The sequence below is a fragment of the Eurosta solidaginis genome, chromosome 1, assembly GCF_040869045.1.
Source record: "Eurosta solidaginis isolate ZX-2024a chromosome 1, ASM4086904v1, whole genome shotgun sequence".
Classification (NCBI taxonomy): Eukaryota; Metazoa; Arthropoda; class Insecta; order Diptera; family Tephritidae; genus Eurosta; species Eurosta solidaginis.
In genome coordinates this window covers 372,652,713-372,657,915 of record NC_090319.1, presented here as the reverse complement: position 1 = coordinate 372,657,915, position 5,203 = coordinate 372,652,713, and the positions used below count along the sequence as shown (strand labels likewise).

Sequence of the window (5,203 nt, the reverse complement as noted above, 5' to 3'; positions counted from 1 at the left end):
CCTTTATGGCGATATCTCGAAACGGCGTCCTCCTATGGAACTAAGGATTACTCCCTTTTAAAATACTCATTAACACCTTTCATTTGATACCCATATCATACAAACGCATTCTAGAGTCAACCTGATCCACCTTTATGGCTATATCTCAAAAAGGCGACCACTTATACAACTACCACCACTCTCTTTTAAAACCCTCATTAATACCTCTAATTTGATACCCATATCGTACAAACAAATTCTAGGGTCACACCTGGTCCACCTTTATGGCGATATCTCGAAACGGCGTCCACCTGTGGAACTAAGCATCACTCCCTTTTAAAATACTCATTAACACCTTTCTTTTGATACCCATATTGTACAAACAAATTCTAGGGTCACCCCTGGTCTACCTTTATGGCGATATCTCGAAACGGCGTCCTCCTATGGAACTAAGGATTACTCCCTTTTAAAATACTCATTAACACCTTTCATTTGATACCCATATCATACAAACGCATTCTAGAGTCAACCTGATCCACCTTTATGGCTATATCTCAAAAAGGCGACCACTTATACAACTACCACCACTCTCTTTTAAAACCCTCATTAATACCTCTAATTTGATACCCATATCGTACAAACAAATTCTAGGGTCACACCTGGTCCACCTTTATGGCGATATCTCGAAACAGCGTCCACTTATGGAACTAAGGGTTACTCCCTTTTAAAATACTCATTAACACCTTTCATTTGATACCCATATCGTACAAACGCATTCTAGAGTCAACCTGATCCACCTTTATGGCTATATCCCTAAATGGCGTCCACCTATAGAACAATGGCCCACTCCCTCATAAAATACTCTTTAATGCCTTTCATTTGATACACATGTCATACAAACACATTCAAGGGTTTCCCTCGGTTCATTTTCCTACATGGTTATTTTCCCTTATGTTGTCACCATAGCTCTCAACTGAGTATGTAATGTTCGGTTACACCCGAACTTAACCTTCCTAACTTGTTTTATTGAATTTTTGGGTTCTCCATCGTCGGTTTTATATGTGGTAAAAATTTTGTCAAATTCTAGTTCCACAAAGTGGGTCAAAACGTCAGTCAAAGAAATATAGTATAAATTTATATTAAATCATTTTCCTCAAAAATCATGTAAACGCATATACGCTATTTTTACATAAACTAAATTTTCTGTTTATTCAATAGAATACAAATGTACACTCACATACTCTATTTTAACTTTTAGGAAAAAAATCAATTTTGTTATGACACAAACACCTAAAATGACATATAATGATATACGTTGTTGTTCAACAAATATTTTCAATTTGTTCATTTATATGAATCTTATAGGCCGTTATATTCTCAGAACAATTAACATGTGCTTTAAAATCACAAAAAACAAAAGTAGCCTATGCAATGCTTACGTTGTTTTATCATGTATGTAAATGCAATAGAAATAATTTGTGCAATTTAGGATTTCAGTTCGTTGTTGAAACTCGCTCGTTCATAATCATTCAGTCGTTCATTCGTTCCCAATCATTCATTAAATCATGGATTTGTCAAGCTCTGCTGGGTATCTGTTATCCTAAATTGCAGGAAAGAATATTTAGGTATATTAATTGTCAACAGAATTTGCGACGGAATCAACAGGTGCCCTATATGTGAAACTTGCTCCAAACTCTGTTGGATTATCTGTGGAACCAGTGGATTCAAATATATCGGAAAATGACGAAGAGGATGGAGAAGACTTTTCAGCAGGATCTTTAGATTATTATATTCCAGAAACGGATGAAGAGGAGGATAATCTCGAGGAGAAAATTGAAAAATCTTCTGTAAAGTAACATGAAGTGCTCTGCGAAATCGCGGAAGAAAGCAATGATGAAAATGTAGAATTGACAGTAACACGAAAAAGAAAAGTGAGTTAATTAAAAGGTAATTTAAGAAGATGTCTCGTACAATTATGGATTTGTTGCATTCAATAGTGTAAGAGCCAGCTTTGGATGCAGAACAAAAGAAAGAGTGACAGGAGTCAAAGAAAGGCTTATGTTACAAAGAGTGGTAAAGTAATTAAGGAACGTTTATCGAAGCCCGCTGATTGCAGCTGTCATCACGAATGTCCAGAACACTTCTCTGAAGAAGATCGTAAGAAAATCAATGCAGACTATTGGAGTTTGGGCGGTTACTGCAAGCAACGTATATTTCTTAGTAATAACATAAAAGTGGAGAAGTGCTAGAGGACATTAACGAGAGAATCACGGCGGTCGAACACTCTGAAATACTTTCTAAATTACAAACAGGTCTGTAAAAAGTTCTTTTTAAATACTTTACACGTGTCAGACTGCGCGATATCTGTATTAGCCAAAAAAAAAGAATCAAAGAGAATTTGTTGACATGAGGGGTAAACACGGAATGCAAAGAAAAGTAGACGCGGAGATAGCAACTCTTATTAAAGAGCACATAGAGTCATTTCCAGCAGTAGAAAGCCAATATACTCGAGCAAATTCCCAACGCCTTTATCTGAGCTCAGACCTAACAATTAGAAAAATGTATAACTTATTTAAAAAACGCCACCCAGACCTCTCAGTTAAAGAACATATATATAACCACATATTTTGTAATAATTACAATTATTCATTCCATCATCCAAAAAAGAACACATGCTCAACATGCGAAATGTTCAAAAATACAGAGAACAAGGCTTCAATACAGATATTATATGCTGAACACTTAGCAAATAAAGCCCAGGCAAGACTCCACAAAGATGCTGACAAGGAATTATCTAAAAATAACAGCAATATAAAAGTATTTACCATATGTATTCAATTAGCGAGCTTTGCTCATATTGCTTTATACAATGGTTTTTGTAATTAATATTAGAGAAAAATTGTAAGTTTACAAACGGCGATGGTTACTAGGACATGTTTCTGAATTTCACTTCTTCATCAGCTAGCTTTTCGGGAGCTGAGCGTTGAACTCGAATCTCCAACATTCATACCAGTGCAAAGGTAGATAGATGCCTTTAGCTGCTAAGCCATATGAATGTCCCGTTGTTCCCTGTACAATTGGTCTCTAAGAGTTGCCTTTTTGTTTATATTCCTTTTGAAGTATTTACTTTTGACTTGCAATCAGTGCTATTGACACCATGTAGCAATATAAGCACCTTGTATTACATTCGAGTGTTCGCCACATACAACAATACATTTTACGATTTTGCTAGTGCAGCTGGATATTGTTCCCTGTGGGATGAAAACCATGGTCACCGTGGGTCAGAGGAAATTGGAACCAATTTATTAAAAATGTCGAATCAGTATTCAGTATTCAGACTGTTTTGGAGGGCAGAATAGAAACAGATTAATTGCCACATTATTGCTTCATATGAATCATTCATTGCATTTCAATTCAATAACGATTAAATATCTTCAAAGTGGACACACACAAATGGAAGCAGATTCCATGCATTCGGCTATAGAACGAGCTAAGGGAAATATTTGTGTATATTCACCAGAAGAATTAGTTGGCCATTAGACACTTAGACTGGCAAGACGAAAAAATCCGTACCCTGTAGAAAGGCTTAACTACAGTGATATTATTGATCTCAAAATGGCGTTCTCAAAATTGAACCATAGCTTGGAGAAAAATGTCAACAACGAATCGGTAAATTGGCTTAAAATCAAGGTTCTCCACGTAATAAAAACTGAAAAGAGACAATTGTTATACAAGGAACAATGGAATGAAGACTTCAAAGTGATTGATATAGATGGCTCGAGAATGAAAAAGAAAGGAGTCACAAATTTTACATTAACTCACAAATATAAAAAAGAACTACCAATTTCTGACACAAAATTGAAGGATTTCAAAAATGTATGCAAAAAAATGTAATTCCCCCCGGCTCACAGACAGTTTTTTTTAATTTACAAGGAGGGAATAATCGCGATTGTTTAGATGAACCAGACAGATTCGAAGAAGAGGACGAAGATGACAACAAATAAAAACCATGCTAATAATTTACGATCTGACTGTAATTAAAACATAATTTTATAGTAATAAAAATTCATATTAAATTTACTATCTGGTGTATCTGCAGTTTACACCTATTTTTTGTTCATTAAAAGGATGACTATAATAACAAAAATTGGTCAGTTAATAAAATAGACTCATTTTTATACAGTCTTAAAAAAAAAAGGCGAAAATAATAAATATTTACAGACATAACGAGATTTGAGTGAGAGCTACTTTCGACAAAAGGTTTGAAATTCATTTTCTCAAAACATCAGAAAATGTATAGGCTATTTTAATACTAATATGTACTTTTATTAGTAGGAGTAAATCAATAAATAATGCACAATCGGAAATGCTGCTTGACAAGATGATCGGGAAAATGTGCCGAACTTTTGGAAGCAGCTTACTTTATATTTAAATAGTCTTTGTCCGCCTGTTAAGAGTGAAACTGAGTGGAAAAAAGCAAAATTCCTTTATTGTTAAGTATGTAAATTCCATTTTTTTATGACAACGTATTTTTTTAAATCATACACTTGCTGGTATTCTGAACTTTGTATAAAAATCGCGTGCAGTTTGACGTTGCTCTTCTGAAGTCGGCCAAGTTGTCCATTGTGGACAAAGCAACGGTTCCAAAACGTTCAGCAACTCTGAAAGCACCTCACTGAAACAAGATTGGCTAAGACCCACCTTATAGTCCTTTCCAGCCCTCTTTTTGATGTGCTCCCTCGGCGAAAAAATGAAGACATGCGCTCAACTTTACAATTGGTGGAACTCCAAATTTTTGCTTCAATTGTGGCAAGGAGTTGTTAAGAATATCTAGCATGTATTTGAATGCCGGCTTGTTTAGCCTGTATTATTGCCGAAAACTAGTTGAAAAAAAGTTGGCTTTTTATTCAAAAGTGCTGAAAATAACTTACAGTGGACCACTTACCTCTAAAGCCTCGGAATCGCTTTCACATTTGTATTCTCATCGCGCTCAATCAATACCAACCTAAGTGCAATACTCAACATTTTTTTATACATTTGTATATCTTTTTTTGCTGTGTTTTAAGGAAATATATGGTTCGGCGGCCACCGTGGTGTGATGGTAGCGTGCTCCGCCTATCACGCCGTATGCCCTGGATTCAACTCCCGGGCAAAGCAACATCAAAATTTTAGATATAAGGTTTTTCAATTAGAAGAAAATGTTTCTAAGCGGGGTCGCCCCTCG

At 35.5% G+C, this 5,203-nt stretch overlaps 1 pseudogene; it reads left to right on the top strand.

Moving 5' to 3' along the window:
- Positions 1–1,274: 1,274 nt before the first annotated feature.
- On the top strand, positions 1,275–3,519 carry LOC137241263 (uncharacterized; annotated as a pseudogene).
- Positions 3,520–5,203: the final 1,684 nt, after the last annotated feature.